Consider the following 17,985-nt stretch of genomic DNA (forward strand, 5'->3'; position numbering starts at 1 on the left):
TTGGGACTGGTTGCATGGGCCCAGGCGCCTCTCTAGCTGTGCCCTGGGGGCACATGTGCCCCCCCCCCTCCCCGAACTGTGAGCCAGCTCTGCTCTGGCACAGGGGGGCAGAGGAGGCTGTGATAGTGGCGATGGCCCACCTGCCCTTGACATTCCAGGCAAAGGCTTGGTGGCCAGAACAGAAGTGAGCAGTCAGGGGGACTGAGGGGTTCTCCTGGTCCAAATTCCTCTCTTCCTTTGAGAAACTGTTCAAGCCCCCGCCCCCCCAGACTAGAATGGGAGGTGTTGCCCTGGCTACGGTAGCCCCTGCACTTCTCTAGAAGCACTGGTCAGCCTGGACTGTCATCGTCCGACAGGACCAGAATTACCGGGAGGCGGGTGAGAGGCCTGGGGCATGAAGCTGTGAAGTTCCGCACCCTAGAGACCTCACCCCTTGCCGTAGTCTCAGCTCTGTTGCCTGGTCACTCTCCCGAGGTTCCCACAGGCTCAGCCAAGTTCATAGCTATGTCTCTCATCCCATCAAGGGGTGCAGTGCATGGGGGAGTTTGGTGAGCACTGGCTGAGTGAACAGGGGGAAAGATGAGTGAGTTAGTCCCCCTCCCCCTCACCACCCCTCCCACCTGGCCGCAGCCACAATACGAGAAACCAGGGTGTGCAAGGCCAATCTTGGCCAGAGCTCATTCCCATAAATCCCGTCTCAGCCCCGGAGAAACACCTCCGCAACCTCTTTGTCTGACATCGAAACTGTGGTCCCATGTCCCGACTCTACACAGTGTTTAACTGCTTGCTGAGGGAGGCCTCCGGCTCAGAGTGCTTCCCTCTTAGTCGCCTGGGGGCCCCCCCCGGGGCCAGGAGGTTGATGTGTGTGGGATGGAGGGGACAGCAGGACCTGGCAGAATGCAGCACCGCCTCGTCTGCCCAGTGTTCTGAGGAGCTGCCCAGTGTCCTCCTAGGGTGTAGACGCTGAGCCCTGATGCCCGACTGATGCTTCTTGGGTCAACCCCTCATTCTCCAGATGGGAAAGCTGGCTCTGAGGGGAGCCGGGTTTACCCGTGGCACACAGACGGCCACCACAAGAAAGTGAGGCAGTAGCCGTGCAAGTGGGCCACTCCGGTGAGGGAGGTTTCCCTCTCTTGGAAGGCCTGACCTATTTTGGACAGCATTTTTCTCAGGCAGCAGGGTCCCAGGGGACATTATGTGACCTCAGAACAGGCTTCCTCACTGACGCTGTCAGCCAGGGGGAGGGAGAGCGTGTGGGTTGAATGGAAGAGATTTTATCCAGGTGAAGCCACTGCTGTCTTATTTCCCTGGGTCTCGGTGAGGCTTGAATTGCAGGGCTGGAGTAGTTGGGTTTGGGATTTTGCCCGGAATTTTGTCTTTGCCTCTGTACGGGGGTAGCAAGGCCCTGCTGTCTCTACTTCCTCTCTGCCCCACGCGTGAGATCAGGTCAGACACGAGGCGAGGGCAGGAAGTCTGGGCGGCTCAGTGGAGAGGTCCTAAGTAGAGTCTAGGGCAGGCTCCAGCCCTTTGGGCTGTAAGATGAGGGTTTATGGTAGGTGATTTCTGGTCCTGCTCTGGCAACACGCTGTGAGCATCCAGGAAGCCAGCATGGAGCAGGGGCGTCCGCCAAGGGTTTGGTGTGGATGGAGCCTCTCTGCGGTACCGCTGCTCTCGATGGGGGGAGGGGAAATCCCTGAACCTGGGGTCCCCGACACGCCCATTCCTTCCCCACAGCTGCTGCTTTTCAGCATCATATTGCATTTTGCAAGGGCTTGCAGGCTGTGAGTGGTGGGGCTGAGGCTTGAACCTGAGCAGCCAGGCTTCACTTCACCACACACTTCGCCCCTACTGTGACCACCTCCGAGGGCAGAGCGGTGCCGGTAGCTGCCATTCACGGACGTCTCCCCACAGGCCGAGCTCCGGCTTGGGCTTCGGTGTGATCTTTCTCCTCACAGGGACCTGGAAGACAGGTACTGTTGCATCCTGCCGTTTCCCTAAGGAGGAAGCTGCCACTTCTAGAAGTGACACCATGTGCCAAGGTCACACAGCTGGGTCAGGATGCAAGGGAGCTGACATTCTGTAGCCTGTACTTGTCCCCTCTTTAAAAAATTTTTTTTAAACATTTATTTATTTTTGAGGGAGACAGAGACAGAGACAGAGTGTGAGCAGGGGGAGGGCAGAGAGAGAGGGAGGCACAGAATCCGAAGCAGGCTCCGGACTCTGAGCTGTCAGCACAGAGCCCGATGTGGGGCTCGAATTCACAAACCATGAGATCATGACCTGAGCCGAAGTCAGACACCCAAGTGACTAAGCCACCCAGGCGCCCCGTCTACTCGGTCTTAGGCTACTTCTAATGAGAAACTCAGCAAAAAAGCATGTGGTCAAACTGCCTTGCCTTTTGGTAAAGTTGGAGAAGGCATCTTGCCCTTTTTTGGGGGTCTTTTGGTCTCGAAGTGGGGAGGGCACTGTTTCTTTTCCAAAAGATGTTCAGAGCCCTGGGAGGGCAGTCACGTTCCCCGAACGTCCCCGGAGAGGAAATTAAACAAGGCTGGTGCTGAGTAAATGCAGGGATGAAGTTTACACAGCTTGTTACACAAGCCAGAGCGACCTTCCATTAAGGGAGCTTTGTGTACCCATACATTTAAGTCTCGGAAAAGATCATAAAGGGGATCCGAGTTGGCTTTGACAGACAGAGGTGGCAGGGCCGGGACCCCAGAGCGACCTCTTCCCATTACGTGGTCGCTGAGTGACACACGTGTCCGCCCCTCTGGCCTGTCTGGGGAGGGACCAAGGCAGGCGAGGCAAGGGTGCCTTTCCGGCCACGATAGAGCCATTTGGCAGCTGCTTAATGGAAACTTGGGAGCCTGGGAGCATTAGAGCCCCAGGATTTCATCAACTGTGCTGAGCGGCCTGTGGCGCTTGGGGAGGCTATTTCTGTTTCTTCTGCATGTGAAGGGAATTATTATTAAACCACTCAGCGGCACCGAGAGGCGGGGGTGAAGGTCAGGGGTGAAATGTTGCTGTCTGGGGTTTGTTGCTGCTGGGATGGTTTTTGGTGTGTGTTGTGTGCTGTGATGGCTGTGGAGTGTTCCTCCGCGAATGCTGATGATACCCTTGCTTGCAGACCTTTCCATTTGAACCATCGCCCCCTGGGCAGTGCTTTCCGTTTGTTTGTCTGTTTGTTTACAGATGGCTTTGGCAACCACGGTGCCTAGCGGATTAAGGTTGCATTTTAGAAGGACCGTTTTTTTGAGAACTAAATAGCAAGTAGGCTAAGCACAGCTCTTGAAAGGAAGCACTTTTCCAAGTGGAAAGTGGCTTGGGGCACGGTCAGGCCTGGCCCCGCGTGGGGTTGCCGTCTGGTCTGTGGGGAGGAATACTTGGGGGAAAGGATGGGGTGTGCACGTGAGGCCGGCTGCAAAGAGAACGCTCCCAGACGCCCTTCTCCCAGAAAGGGGGTCTCAACCGCTGTCCTCTGATGCCGGGGGCCTGCGGGTTCTTTTGTGGGATCAGATGGCGGGATGGAGAGAGTCAGTGACAAAGATCCATAGGGCTGGCTGGGGTTGTGCCCAGGGACACCCAGAAGACGGTGCCAGTCTGGATCTGCAGGTGGTGGGTGCCTCTGACTCTTGGTGGACCACATGTTGGACAAAGTCTCACTGGTTCGTGCCTTGATATCCAATAACCTGTGACCTCATCTGCTCATCTGGGTCCCTTTGGCTGAGAAGACCACAGGGACACTAAGCTTCCAGGGCTGCTGAGACTGACGGTGACCGGTTACCGCCCCCTGGGCTGGATCACCTAGGCTTTTCTGGGAAGGACAGAGGTTTGCATGATGGCAAAGCTGCATTCCTCCTGCTGCCTGGACCCGGCCGGTGCAGGTGGCGTGGAGTCACAGTGGGGTCGCTGCATGCTGAGGAACAGGCCACCATCGTGGCCAAGAATGGGAAGTAGGCCAAAGCTGTGATAGAGCCAGCATGTACCAAAAGGGGCATCAGGGCTTGGAACCGGGCTGGTGTTTGGAATCCATAGCCAGGCTCAGGGGCACCTGGGAGTCTGGCTGGGTCCTCTGGTCTTGCCCCTGTATTTCCAGGGGGAGGTAGTGCCCGGTTTGTGAGTTTATGCTGGGAAGAGATTGGGCACCAGAGCAGGTGCCTCAGGCCCAGAAGTAGAGACAGGCAGCAAGGAGACCCCTTCTCAAAGGAGAAGGTCTGTTCGGTCCATTAAGAGGCCCCCCCAACCCACCTCTTCTGTGGCAGTGAGGGAGAACTACTTCATGGAAAGATCTGGAACTCGGTGGTGAGGCCAGGGCACAAGAATTCATTCGGGAAGAGCTGGTTCTTTTCTAGAATTGTGTTTCCTAAGGTTGAGTATGAGTACATCAGATGAGATGCAGTATCATTTTAGATAGCACGTTGGAAAAGCATGAATCACACGATGCAAGAGTTACTGGCTCTTCATCTCCTTTAATTACTCTGTGGCAAGAAGAAAAATCTACTTGGGTCCTGTGTCAGTTCCGGTTCACCAGGAAGTACCTGGCAGAGATTAACTGGTGGAAATGCCAGTGGATTAAAGGTACAGGAGTCAGGGGTGCCTGGTGGCTCAGTCACTTGAGCGTCCGACTCTTCATCTTGCTTTAGGTCGTGATCTCGTGGTTTGTGGGTTTGAGCCCCGTGTTGGGCTCTGTGCTGACGGTGTGGAGCATGCCTGGGATTTGCTGTCTCCTTGTCTGCCCCTCCCCTGCTCTTTCTCTCTCTCTGAGAATACATAAAAAAAATAAGGTACAGGAGAACCTCCTGGGGTCTCTCGGAATGGAGAGGAGGGAGGGACCTGGCAGCGAGAGGCTGAGACTAAAACTGCCTCAGCCAGGCCAGTGGTCGCCTGTCAGGCAAGATGTATGCAGATCAGGGCAGGGCTGGGGCTCTGTGGGTGGTCAGGAGTAGAGTCATTTTTCCCCTGCCTGGGCTGGGCTGCTGGCCCGCTTCAGAGGGCTGTGGAGGCCTGGAGGCAGAGGCAGGTGCCAGGGGTTGAAGTCCCAGCAAGAGTCACCTCTCCTCAGAAGCCCCCTCTCCTAGCCCTGGCCCTGGCTAACCCTTCCCCTTTCCTGGGAGGGTGAGACCCAGGCAGTCTCCGGCTGTTTACAGCCGGTTTAGACTGTGCGCCTCAGATTCAGAGTCTTCCGAGGCTGAGAGTCACGTCCTTGGGTTTTGTTCCCTGAGTCTGGGCCGAGGTCAGAGTCCAGATACCCTCCCCCCCCACAGTCAGTGCCTTGTTTTCGTGGCCAGCAATGTAAGGTCCATGAGTGCCCCAGGCTGCGTGTCACGGCTGGACCTTCTCTCTCTTCTTGCTTTTGGCGTTTCCATAGGGACTTCTTCTGCATGGTGGGTGTACAAGCTGCCCCCCCCCCCACCAGACACTGCCATCACAGCAGTCTCCTGCCCTTCCCTGTCCTTCTGCAGCCTGTCCTCAGGGGTAGAGCAAGGTTTTGTGGGGCCCTTGTGCATCTTAGGGGCTGTCTTTGAGAATGACAGCACAAAATGAGGTTTTAAAGTGAGTATTTACTTAGAAAGAGAAACAATCAAAATAAATTACAAATTTTATTTTTTTAAATGTCTATTTTTGAGACAGAGAGAGACTGAGCATGAGTGGGGGAGGCGCAGAGAGAGAGAGAGGGAGACGCAGAGTCCGAGGCAGGCTCCAGGCTCTGAGCTGTCAGCACAGAGCCCAATGTGGCCCTCGAACTCACGGACCGAGAGATCATGACCTGAGCTGAATGAAGCTGGATGCTTAACCAACCACCCAGGTGTCCCTAAATTAGAAATTTTGAAAAGCTGACAAAGATCCAAAGCAATTGTGGAAGAACAATCCGGACTGGCTTCTGGCGCCCTATGTTTCCTCAGTTCCCTTCCTTAGCCATGTTTCCTGCTACCGGCTGTTTAGGAACACCTCACCCCCACCCCTGATCCTGTACCTTCCCATCCTGGCACGAGTGAGCCCAGAGAGTGGGTGGTGGGCATGTTCCTGGGAATGACCAGGGTGGTAGAGGGGAGTTGTAGAGGAAGACAGTAGTCTTACCTCATAAAATGCCTTACCTTTGCAAATTTTACAAAAATGCCTGACCAGGTGAACATGAGCCGGGGCCCGCAAGCTCGAGCTTCGTTGACCTCAAGGGAGACCCACCTCCATCCGTCCTGGGTGCCCTTCCCTGCCAGCACGAGCCCAGATTATCTTCAGGTCACTGCCAGAGTCAACGATTTACAGTGGCTCCCAATGACCTTTGTAAAGTAAAATTCATTCCCTCTTATTTTAATCCTGCTTATAAAAGTAGCGTTTGGTCGTTATGTGGAAAATACAGACCAGGGTAAAGAAGGAAATAAAAGTCATCTTGGAGGCAAACAGTAACCATTTAGAATTCTCCTCTTCTCCCACCCCCTGCTAGGAATTGGACAGGACACTGGTGGTAGAAAGTTGACACATCCGACATCAGTCAGCTCATGGACTCAAGTTATGGCCTTCCCTTCAGTCTGGGTGGTTGTTCTAGAACATTCCTGTTTTCAGCCTCCTTTATTATTTTTACACGGAGCCCTTTAGAGCTCAAATAAGGCCTGGCCGGTAGATGCAGCGCATTTGAGGCCTTGATAAGTGAGATGCTGCCCGCAGCATGTTTGAGGTGGTGGGAAGAGGTGTTTCCCTTCTTGCAGACCCAGGTCTGTGAGGCTGAGCGTTCCCAAGAAGAGACAAGCTGAGGGACTGTTCTCCTTCCAACTGGTCAGGGATGCCTGATGTCTGGGGTGTGGGAAACAGGAGGGGCAGGGGGTGCCCCAAAGGAAGGACTGGTAAGGGCCATTGGACTCAACCTTCTGATGGTTCAGGTACAGCTGAGCGGATACTTGGGAGGTACGTGGAGTGTTCCGGAGCACCTGTGGCCTCACGCATGGCTGAGGCCTGCAGCTGTGCAGCTGCAAGAAGCCCTGGGGCTGGGGCCCTACCTGCCCCAGGAAGGGGTGTCACCGGCTCCTGTCATCACTACGTCCTTCTCTCAGCTGCCTACAGAGTGAGCACCCTGGGCGGGCCCTGGGGAGCTGGGCCAGGTGGGGGCGCCGCAGCAGGTGCGGGCTTGAGTTCTGCCTCTGGATCCCGCTCCCGAGCTGAGTCCTGCGTGGGCCGTGGGCCGTCAGAGGCCTGACCCCTTCCCTGCTCACCTCCTTCCGCAAAGACCAGGCCAAGCCTGCAAACCCGATCCTCCAGAGAAGACTCTCGATGGGTCCCTGGCCGCTGGCCTGGGCCTTCTGCCCACCCTGTCTTCATGGGCACAAATTCTGAAGTCACATCTTAAGTTAATGGGAAGGTGGCAAAGGAGAGATGTCCTTTTGACAACATTCAAGCTTCATGTCCCTCCCCCCACCTATACTTAAAACTATAGGGAAGGAGTTCCATTCTTGCTTAGAAAGAGGGGGGAGAATCCAAATTGACAGTATTTGGGATCATATTCCTTTCAGGGTTTGAAATTATGTTTTCTTTTTTTTCCTCAAGGATCTCGTTTTATTTTTGTTTTTTAAACAACTTGGTTTCTTTCCCATAAAACCGTGAGGGGTCCCTATAATTTTAATTCTGGATAAACTCCTCCCTACAGTCCAATTACCCCTGCTCCAAACCTGCCCCTGGCCACTTCCGTCCTGGTCTTTCCTGCACCTCTGTCACTGGGGGTACCATGTGCCCCCACAGGGGAGAGGCGGGGGCCTTCCTGGGCCAGGGCCAAGGCCGTCGGCAGGAGGGACAGAGGGTGCCGGGTAGGAGTGAGAAAGACCTACAGACCAAACAAGCAGCAACTGCTTATGAAAAGATCTGAGAAAATATCCTTTTTGCTCTGCCAGTTCTTGACAGGGAAGGAAGGACAGATATGCCCACGGCCTGATTCATGAGGAAATGTGATTATTTTAAAAAAGTCTTAAGTGAGGGAACTGACGCTGTCCTTTAAGTGGCATTTTAAAACCGAAATTGGAAACCACATTAGCATTGCCATTTTATGCTGAGGCGATAGAAATCTGACCCGCTCTCCTACTGGGTTGGGTTTTCAGGTCAGAATTTGGGATGTCTCCATCCCCACAGGCTTCCTCCGTCCTCTGGGGAGGCACGTGTGGTCCCCGCAGCCCCTTGTGGCTCGGAAAGGGGCTCCTGCCACCACCCCCTGAGGAGGCTGCCATGGGCTCGCTCTGCTGGATGAGGGAAGTGGGCTGAATGACTCCAGTCATGTGGCTCTTCTTTACGAAAGCCTTTAGGGTGCGTCTCCCCCAGAGATGGTGTGATGTGGATTTTCTCAGCATCTCAACTGGAGCCAAATAGACCAAACAACGAGATGCTCGTGGCGGGTGGGGGGGAGGTCAAGGGCATTCTGAGATATGACCATTCACCATCCAGCCCCACCGAATTCACCCACCGAGGCAAGAAACGTAATGGCCTACACCGCCCTTGCACAGCACCCCCTCCAAGGGGAGCTGAGGGTTGTGGGGCCGTGTGCTCCAGGGACTGGGTCTCAGGTTCTCCTCATGGCGCGGCTTCTCCTCGACCCCCTGCAGACCCACCGGGGGAGTTTTTTTTTTTTTTTTAAGTTTATTTATTTTGAGAGGGAGAGAGAGAGTGAGCATGGGCAGAGAGAGAGGGAGAGAGAGAGAGAGAGAGAAAATCCCAGGCAGGCTCCACACCATCAGTGCAGAACCCGATGTGGAACTCAAACTCACGAATCATGAGATCATGGCCTCAGCTGAAATCAGGAGTCGGAGCCATCCAGGCATCCCTACCTGGGGGAGATTTTTAAATGGAAGTTCTGGCCTCAAACCCAAAGATTCAAATCCGACATTGGAGCTGGGAGTGTGCGTGTGCATGTGTGTGGGTGTGTGTGATATCGTCAGGCATCTCCTGACACCTATGATTCTTGCCTGCAGACGGAGACAACACTCAGCCTGACATGAGAAGCCTCAGGGAAGGGAAAACAGGCAGGACTCAACTCACAAAGGAGTCAAATGGCTGGCTTTTGAGTTTCACGAGTCTAGACCTGGGTATAAGGTTTGGAACAAGACATCATGACTAAGGGCAGGGCTGTGCCGGCCATGTATGGTAGCTTTGGGTGAATTATAAAAAGGCGCCTTTCTCCTTGTCAGGGCAGGGCAGGTGGGAGCCTCCTGCTGTATCCTCACCACTCAGGGGCACGTGTTTGTGCAGTGCGTATACCACTCCACCTTACACGGTAGCGCTGTGTAAAGGCAAACGTTCCCATCCTCGACGTCACAGGAGACCTTCCTGCTCTCGGCGCAGGGTGAAGTGGGAAGTTGGTTAGGAGACAAGGAGACCTCTCTGCCTTGAGGGGGGTGGCAGGAACAAGGGATAGTTTTGAGGATCAGGGTACAGAAGGAGATAATAAATACCTTTCTTGGATAGAGCCCCAGGGAGGCAGCTCTCAGAGTATGGATGGTTTGGCTCCCCCTGCCACACCGGGTGCAAGAAGGTAGAATAGTTTCTGCAAACCCACCTCTGCCTACTGGGAAGTGCCAAGGGCCAACAGCTAGTTTCCTCCGGCTCCAACATGGTTTGAAGACAGAAGAGCTTCTGAGCCAGTGTTCCAGGGAGGGCGCGCAAGCCGTGTGGAGGCGTCGGAGGATGTCTTCTGGATGGGGGTGAAGGTCGACGCAACAGCACTTTCCAGGACTGACCTTTAGGAAGCCGATAGGACAGCAGGTGCTTGGCGGATGCCAGCGCGGGGAAGGCTGTGTATGGGACGATCGCCCACGTACCAGCAGCCCGCAGAATTTAGCACGGTGTCAGGTGAGTGGGTGTGGGCATCCGGAGCTGAGATCTCTACTACCTCAGAGGAAGAGTGGGGTGGGCTCCTCCCAGAGACTGGCTAATGGAAAAGTAAGGTTACAGTCCTTGTCCACTCGAGCTTGTGGGTGAAGGCTGATATAAATACGCGGAACCAACCACAGGCACCCCCAGTAACTATCTCTGTGCCCTGGGATTAAAGACAATTTTCATTTGCTTCTGAGTGCTGAGGTTTTGGAAAAATTTCTCCAGCGGCTCCGGTTTACTTTTGTAATGAGAATAATAATTTTTAAAAAAGAACGGTGTAAAATGAAACAGCAAAAGTCATTTGCTTTTTTATTTCTCTCCCCTCTCTGAGGTCCTTGCTCCTCACGTGCTTCCCTCAGCCCCTCGGGAGCACCCTGGCTCCCCGGCCCTGCCCAGGCTGGAGGTGGGGCTGGGCCCTGGAGAGAGGAAGGGAGTGGGCCCAGTTGGGAGTCCTAGAGCCAAGAGCTCTGATTCACAATGGCACCGCCAATGATGTCACCAAGGACACTTTTCCACCCTCTCTGCACCCACTTGAGAGGACAGCCAGAGTGGAAGAGACACTCACCATTTTTGGCTTCAGAGAGAAGTCTGTCCTCCCCCACAGGCGGGAGGGTCCTAGCTGGGCTCTGCTAAGCCAGAGGGTGAGTAGGCGGGGCCTTTCCACTGTCCAAACTCCCAAAATAGTGTCCTTTCTTGGAAGGTGCTTCTCTGGCCCCTCAGAGCCCTTGATCAGAGCCTCGCTCTGAACCATGAGGAGGAAAAGGCCCACACTTGGGCTCTGTGAGGGCCATTTAGAAAGAAAGGAAAAAGATAGAATGCCAGCTGGGCCCCTTTAAGGAGTCCCCACCTGGGAAGGCCAGGATGAAAATAGAACAGGAGGCAGGAAGGGGCTCGGTGAGCCGAGCGGGGGAAACACGCTGAGAATTAAGGAGCAGATTACCAGCTCCAATTATGAGCACACTTAAACAGCACATTTCCTCCGGATAAAGACCGGAAGTGGCTCTGGTTCCATCACCAAGAGAAGGAAAGGGTGAAAATAAGAAATAAGAGATGGGTCTCAAATATGATGACCTTAGTTGTGAGGTCAAGAGGAGAGGACGCCCCTACTCCCACCCCATGCCCACTCACTGTGCATCGTGGGCGCTTCGCTCCTGCACCTGTCTCCATGGGCAGGAGCCACCCACATGGGGGATGAGCGGCCCCGCAGAGGAGGTCTGATGCCAGGGCACCCGGGAAGCCTGCTGTCCCACTCGGGCAGGTGGTCCACCTGAGCTCTGCTGTCTGACATCAGGTGAATCTGGAGACCCCAGGACAGAGTGGGCAGAGTCCCCGCCCATGCCCCAGTGCAAGAATGACATCTCCTCACCTCCAGGAAACGAGACAAGACCCTCGAGAACATTACTATGCCTAACCCTTGTTAGTGTTTCCTGTCCCTTTGCTATGCCTGTTTGCCTCATAATGATGTTTATTAATGGATATGAAGCATAGGGTAGACTGGGATTGAGTTATTCACCCCAACCTTTTTTTTTTCTTGGTGCCTCCCACGTTTTACCCTACATCTTTCCTTCATGCCCAAATCTCAGAGAGCCTTCCAATATTGGATCAGTCCCACCTCCTTGGTGAAGACTGGAGAGTTAGTGAGAGCACTGGACCATGAGTCCCCGGCCCCATTTCCATTCTTACCAGTCAAGTAACCTGATACCCATGCCATGTGGCAAAGGGTCCTCTGCGGCGTTAGTATTCAAACATGATGGACCCTTGGAGTCACCTGGGAGCATCTTGAAATACAGGTTGCTAGGCCCCACTCCAGTCTGTAGATGTACATCATTAATGAGTGTCCCAGGTAGGAGGACAGCTGTCCTCCTGAGGCAGGGAGTTCTAGAACACATGGAGAAATGCCCTGCAAGGAGCATCCTTCCTCCCCCAGGCTGCCATACTTGGAGATCCACACTTGGACACTTGGGGTCCAGCCCAAGGGCAGTCTTCCCATTCACCTGTGTTCATGGGCACCCCCCTTGCACCCAGGCCAGTTCACGGGGCTCAGGGGCTGAACTTCCAGTTCCTGGTGGTTCTACTCAGTGGGATCCCTGAGCTACTTCAATTCTTTCTTTGCAAAGACGATAATGAGTTCTCCTCTGCCCACTTTGCTGGGTTGTTTTAATTAGAAGAGGTAAAGGATGTGAAACTGCTCTGACACCTGTAAGGTTGGAAACCTAAGGGCGTGTTATCATTGTCCGCTGGCAGTGATTCACTGACTACCCTGAGACATCACCTCTGTGTTGTCCACCGCTTCTATTAAAATCTCACCAATCCACTTAACTGTGGCTGGACTCGCCTCCTTTCCTTCCAGGGAGCCTGCAGCCTGCCCAGTGCCCCCAGAGTCCACAGCATCCTTTGGGCGCCCCACACGCTGCCACGCATGAGCGGAAGGGAGGGCTGCCCTGACCGGGGTCATCCTTCCAGAAGAAGGCCAGCGCTGTTTTGGGGGTATCTACTGGTGGACAGAGACAGGGTTTCTTTCTGTCGATCTAAGTCGTTGGGAACCCCGATTGTGCCCGTATTATGAACACCAGCTGACTTGCATTCCTAAGGCGCTGTTAATTGAGGTCCTTGGAGTTAAGTCACCTTCTTGGGGTGAGCGGGTGAGGTTCCTCTCCTGTGGCTGGGCTGGGCATGATGTGCAAAGTTCCTGGGCTCCCCTTCAGTCTCTTTGTTTGTCTCCTGCTTGGGTAATATAGTACCTCCAAACTTTACTTGCCATGATTCCTTGGTTGACAGGCTTCAGCTGGGCAGCTCTTCTCCGCCCAGCTGAGTCTCTCTTGCGGCCGCATCGGCTGGGAGCGTGGCTAGACTGCAAAGCACTCTAGCGAGCCAAGGTTTCTCTCCACATGGCCTCTCAACATTCGGTAGCCCAGCCCTTTCGGGACACAGCTTGGCTTCCTCGAGATGAGCCCCAGTGGGCACGTGCTAATCAAGCCTCTGCTAGCACTATGCTGGCTAGTGTCCCATTGGCTCATGCTGGTCACATGACCGAGCCAGTGTGGATGTGGGTAGGGAATAAGCAAGGGCCCGAGGACCAGGAGGCTCGTTTCGTGGGGGCCACTGAGGTTTTAATTCACAGAACCCTCATTTTCCTTGCTTTCTTGGAAAGTCACCCAAACACTTCGTAGACCAGGAGAAGCAGCCAGGCCAGGCCCTTGTGCCCCCTTGCTCTCTTTGCGCTGGCACCCCATGCGGCTGGCCCTGCCGTTTCCTGGGCCGGGAGGCCGGTGGTGTGACTTGGGGAGCTTCCCTGGACCCAGGCTCCTCTGCTCCGTGCTGATGGTGGTTTCTGCCCTTGGGTGTTGGAGGAGACTCCGAGGCCTGGCAGGTAGGTAGTTGCTCTCTTCTGTCCTCTCTGCTGCCTCTTTGACATCAGTTCCAGCCGCCTCTTTCTGGGGGTGGCCTCCAGAGAGCCCCGTGGAGTCCCTGCACAGGGCCCCCCCGGGGGCTTCATCTTCATGGAGCCGCAGACATGCCCCCCTCCTGGTCTGCTCCAGGATTACCTGAAGGCAGTGCGCCTCCCTGTGGTGGCCTGCAGGGCTCTGCCCTGTCACCCTGTGGGTGACACACACCTGGGCCGTGTGTGTGGAGCGACCGTTCCCGTGGTTTGCTCTCACACACCTGTGCTCTTGTCTCAGACCGTCGACTCCGTTTCCCAGAAGCAGTCCCTTATGTTTCGCCTCGGGCTGAATCTTTCCCGTCATGTGTCTTCAGGGGGAGGACCCACTGGGAGGTCTTTAAGAATCAGGAAAATGGTATTTCTCCCCTTTGGGAGAAGAATTGAAACATCTGTCCAGAGTGACTAGAATACTGATCCATACACACTGTCCTCTCGGTGCAGCCTCGGTCCAATGGAAATCAGTCACCCTGAGCTGCTGCTTGGGGACACAGAGGTTCAGAAGTCCCAGGACTCAGCAAGCGCGTCTGAGTGTATCTTTGGAGGGGAACCGTCATGAGCAGCAGCTCTGGCCCCAACCCCCATGGCCTTTGCCGGAGCACAGAATCCGCATTCTGTTCACGCTGTTGGTGACAGACAGTGACGATGCTGTGAGCATTTGCATGTAAAGATGTGTCTAAAAAAACAGCTCGGCTCTCAGAATGTTCACCTTCCGCAGGGCTCAACAGGCTGTGGGGGCTTCTGATTTAGTTGTGCAGGTTGGGAAAGCACCGGAGGCTGTGTTTTGCTGGATTGTCTCTCCTGTGATTGATTGGAGCTGAGCACGAAACCCTGGGGCTCTGTTCTGTTCTGTCACCGAAATGATCCAAAGAGTTACCTCCTCTCTCTTTCTGAGACTGACCCGGCTCAGGTCTGATCCCCATGGCACCAGCAGACTGAAAACCCTCTGAGTCTGTGGCCTAGCTGCCGGGATTCATGGCACTCTGCATCATCTGTGCTCATGGAAGGCAGAAGAATGCCCCCACATCCAATATTGAGTTGTCTCTATGTAACTCAGATAGTCCGCTTCCCCAGCCTGTACCTACAACATAAGGCTGTATATTTCCTATTTGCAGCAGGAACCTCACCAGCCAGCACCTGATCATCCTCAAAGTGTCTCCTGGTTATTTCTAGAATGTCTCAGTACTGACCCCCACCCCCAACAAGGATGATACATCTAGTGACCAGCTGATTGCCTTGTCCCCGTTTCTGTGTTGCCCTCCTCAGCCTCCCCCACTACTTGCTGCCCGCACAGCCGTTGAGAGGTGCCTCACCGGGTCCCCATCCCAGAGGTGTCCAGGGTCCCAAATCTGCATTCTTCAGAGCTGGAGCCTGGGCAGAGTGGGGAGCACCCTATTCCGCCAGTCCTGAGGTACTCGCATCGCTTGGGCCCCTGGCCAGCCCTCACGTCCAGTGTCTTGTAGATTTGCCCTTGATCAATTTAACCAGCTCGAGGCCATCACCTATGTCAGAACCTCACTCAATCTCAAGAAAAACAGAATGGTCAGTTTCTGGCCCAGCTCCTCTAACCACAGAAACCAAACAGCCCCAAGGGGATGGGTGGGGCAAAGAAATCCTGTCATTTCTGTGTCCATCAGACTCTGGGAATGTAAAAGCTGTCCAGAAACTCCGTGCAGACCAGCTTCTTCAGCAGTGGGGTTTATTTGCCTGCTGAGCTCAGGCGGCTTCTGGAACAGTTCCCCAGCTATAAGGAGGAGCTGCAGGAAGAAGGGCGATAGGGGGACACCTTTCACCTGCTCCCTCCTTCTCCCCTCCACTACCTCCGCTCACTTCCTTCTTGCTGTCTCCTCCCCTCTCCTTTAATCCTCCTCTCTGGTTTCACTTCCCTCCCAGACACTCCCTGTCTGTGAGGCAAGGAGGGGTCTGCTGCTGGCTCACATTCACATTCCCCTGTTCAGCAACCCCAGTAGGAAGAAATGACTTCTCTTTCTTGGTGTCCGAGTGTATGTGCATCTCAAGGCAGGAACGTGATTGCCCTGCTTGGGGCCATGGTGGTTTCTGGGGTGCTGGGTACTCTGGTTGGTTAAGTTGGGGTCAGGTGCCAGCCTCTGCCTGGGGTGGGGGGCGGTGATGAATTGTGTTTGTACTCATGGGGCAGTGTGGATACAAAGCCTATGTGCCCCATGGCCGCCCCTCCCGCCCCCCTCACCCCTGCCTTCCCCCTGCTTGATCTGTGAGTTCACACAGATTTCGGGTGGGTGTGGCAAAGTGGGAAGTGTTGTCTACTCAGCGAGTGTCCGAATCTACACTCAGACATCTGAAAGTGTCTTGATAAACTTTTATTTGGATCTAAGTTGCTTTTTCTGCCTTCTGCTTACCAGCACACTGCTGGGGCCAGTGGGCCACTGGGCCTGGTGTGTCTGGGGTCAGCACCACAGGACCCACGGGCCTCTTTGTTCAGTGGGCACAGCTGATGCTGGTCCCTGTCCAGACACAGCAGGTTCTGCTTGACCTAGTTCTTTCTTTTTCTTTTTTAATGTTTACTTATTTATTTTGAGAGAGAGAGAGACAGAGACAGTGATGGCGTGAGCAGGGGAGGGGGAGAGAGAGAGGGAGAGAGAATCCTAAGCAGGCTCTATGCTGTCAGCGTAGAGCCTAACTTGGGGGCTCCATCCCACAAACCCTGGGACCATGACCTGATCCGAAATCAAGTCGGACGCTCCCTTGACTGAGCCACCCAGGTGCCTCTCACCCAGTTATTTGTGACTCACTTGGAGGACAAGGAATCCACACTTTTGAACCATATTGTACTGCTAGTGTACTTTGCCCTTAATCAGGCAGGGGTGGGGGATGGTGTGGTGGGCAGCCCTTCCTTCTTCCTTCTCCGGCCTCCATGGACGTGGATGGGGGGTGTCTGGGCTGGGACAAGGATGTGGCCTTCTAGTTGCCGGCCCCGTGTCTGTGGGCATGGAGTACTTTTCCTCCACTGGCAGGGCCAGGCTGCCTTGACCTTCAGTTCTCAGCAGCAGGCCTCCTTTCCTGTCCCACCCCTGTTGCAGGGAGGCGTTTCTGGGTACGGGAGAGCCCTATGCTCCTCCAACGCCATTTCTTTCCAACTTTGTGATTCTTCCCTCAGTTGTCTCTCCCTTCCTTGAAGACTCAGGGCTCTGGAAACCTCAGCCCCGGACCCCTGTATTCATTACCTGTGTCTGTATCCTTCCTTCCCGGAAGCAGAGGGACTTCCCAGCTGCTTGACTGCAGTGGAGAAGCAGAGGGAGAAATCCCCAAGCAAAGAGTGGCTGGGGATTCCTCCGGGAAGAGCCAGCTCGGGCGGCCTCCGCTCCCAAGAGCTGGATGAGGCTGGGTCATCCTGGGCCCTTGCTGTGTCTGCAGGCCAGGCCCAAGGGATTTTGTTGCCTGAGCTGATTTACATCCTGTGTCTCTCCTGGAGTCCCTTCCCTCTAGCACATTCACCCTCCTAGGGATGAGGGGAAGACACAGAAACAGAATGGGGGCGTTGCCTCCTTGCCTCTGAGGATCAGACTCCTAATTCCTGTCACTCTCTGGGAGCCTCCACCTCCACACTTTTCACAAGCCTTAATGAACCCTTTGAGGAGTGATGGGCCCGAGGCTGCTTATTTGTAACTGGACACCCAGTGCTCCCAGCAGGTCCCAGCACAACAGGTCCCAGCAGGGCAATGAGTCTTGGCCTCCTGGGGGCAAGTGGACTTGAAGGTGTCCTTCCGGGCCTTTCCAGGCCTACGGCCATTTGGAGGGGCTTTCGCACAGCTGCCCCTCCATTAAGGAATGTGCCTTAGCCTGGTTGTGTCAGTCACTGTTTTGTCTTCCAGTCTTCATGAGAGGGAGGGAGGGAGATACTTTGACGGGCAGAGGAGGCAGGCTGTGCTTTCTCAAGTGTGTGAGCACACATCCTTTAGGAATAGCTCTGGGGACTAATTGGGGGTTTTGGTCCAGGATGTGTCACTAGGATTTGCCGAGTCGTCTTAGGAGCCATCAGAAGTGACAAGTTACTGGAGAACTCTCTGCTTCACCACTGGTTCCCCAGAGACCTGGATGGGGCCGCCAGGCCCTCGCCCTCGCCCTGCCCATCCACCCCCCGGCCACCTGGTCTGTGCTGTGATTATCTGGTCCCAGCCCAGTCTGAAGCAGCTTCGTAGTAAGAGAGGGTACTGGAAGCTGGAGCTCCTTCCACGCTGTGACAGGGAGGGAAATAGCTGCAGCGTTTTGCTTGTCTGCACAGAACAATGGCTGGTGTTTCCTGTAAACTCACATTTTCAGAGCCCAGTGGCGCCATCTGAAGGAATTTTTGAAAACTGGGCGTAGCAATGATTCATGGAGTGGCAGCTCTCTGGCCCTGTGCCAGCCCACAGTGGGAATAAAACAGACCCAGATCGCCTCATGGAACTTCCTGGCAAGCAGCGGAGACAGGTATTACAGGCATACATGAAAGTTACAGACTTCTATATGGATAGCTGTGCGGCATGCTCCAAGGGGATGGATAGGGTGCTTTGGGAAGTGTGCAAGTCTGGGGGGTCTGTGGACTTTCCACGGAGGGCCTGGGCCCTTTCTCCTCCCGTGTCTGTGAGCCCTTCTCTGAATCCATTCTTCACTCTCCTGTTTTATTTCTCCCACGGCTGCCTCCCTCATCTGGCTCATTCAACAGGAGCAAGGAGATGGGGGTG

This window comes from Lynx rufus, unplaced genomic scaffold, assembly GCF_022079265.1.
Source record: "Lynx rufus isolate CCGP_SWC_20201006 ecotype Redwood Valley unplaced genomic scaffold, mLynRuf1.p SCAF_1, whole genome shotgun sequence".
Taxonomy (NCBI): Eukaryota; Metazoa; Chordata; class Mammalia; order Carnivora; family Felidae; genus Lynx; species Lynx rufus.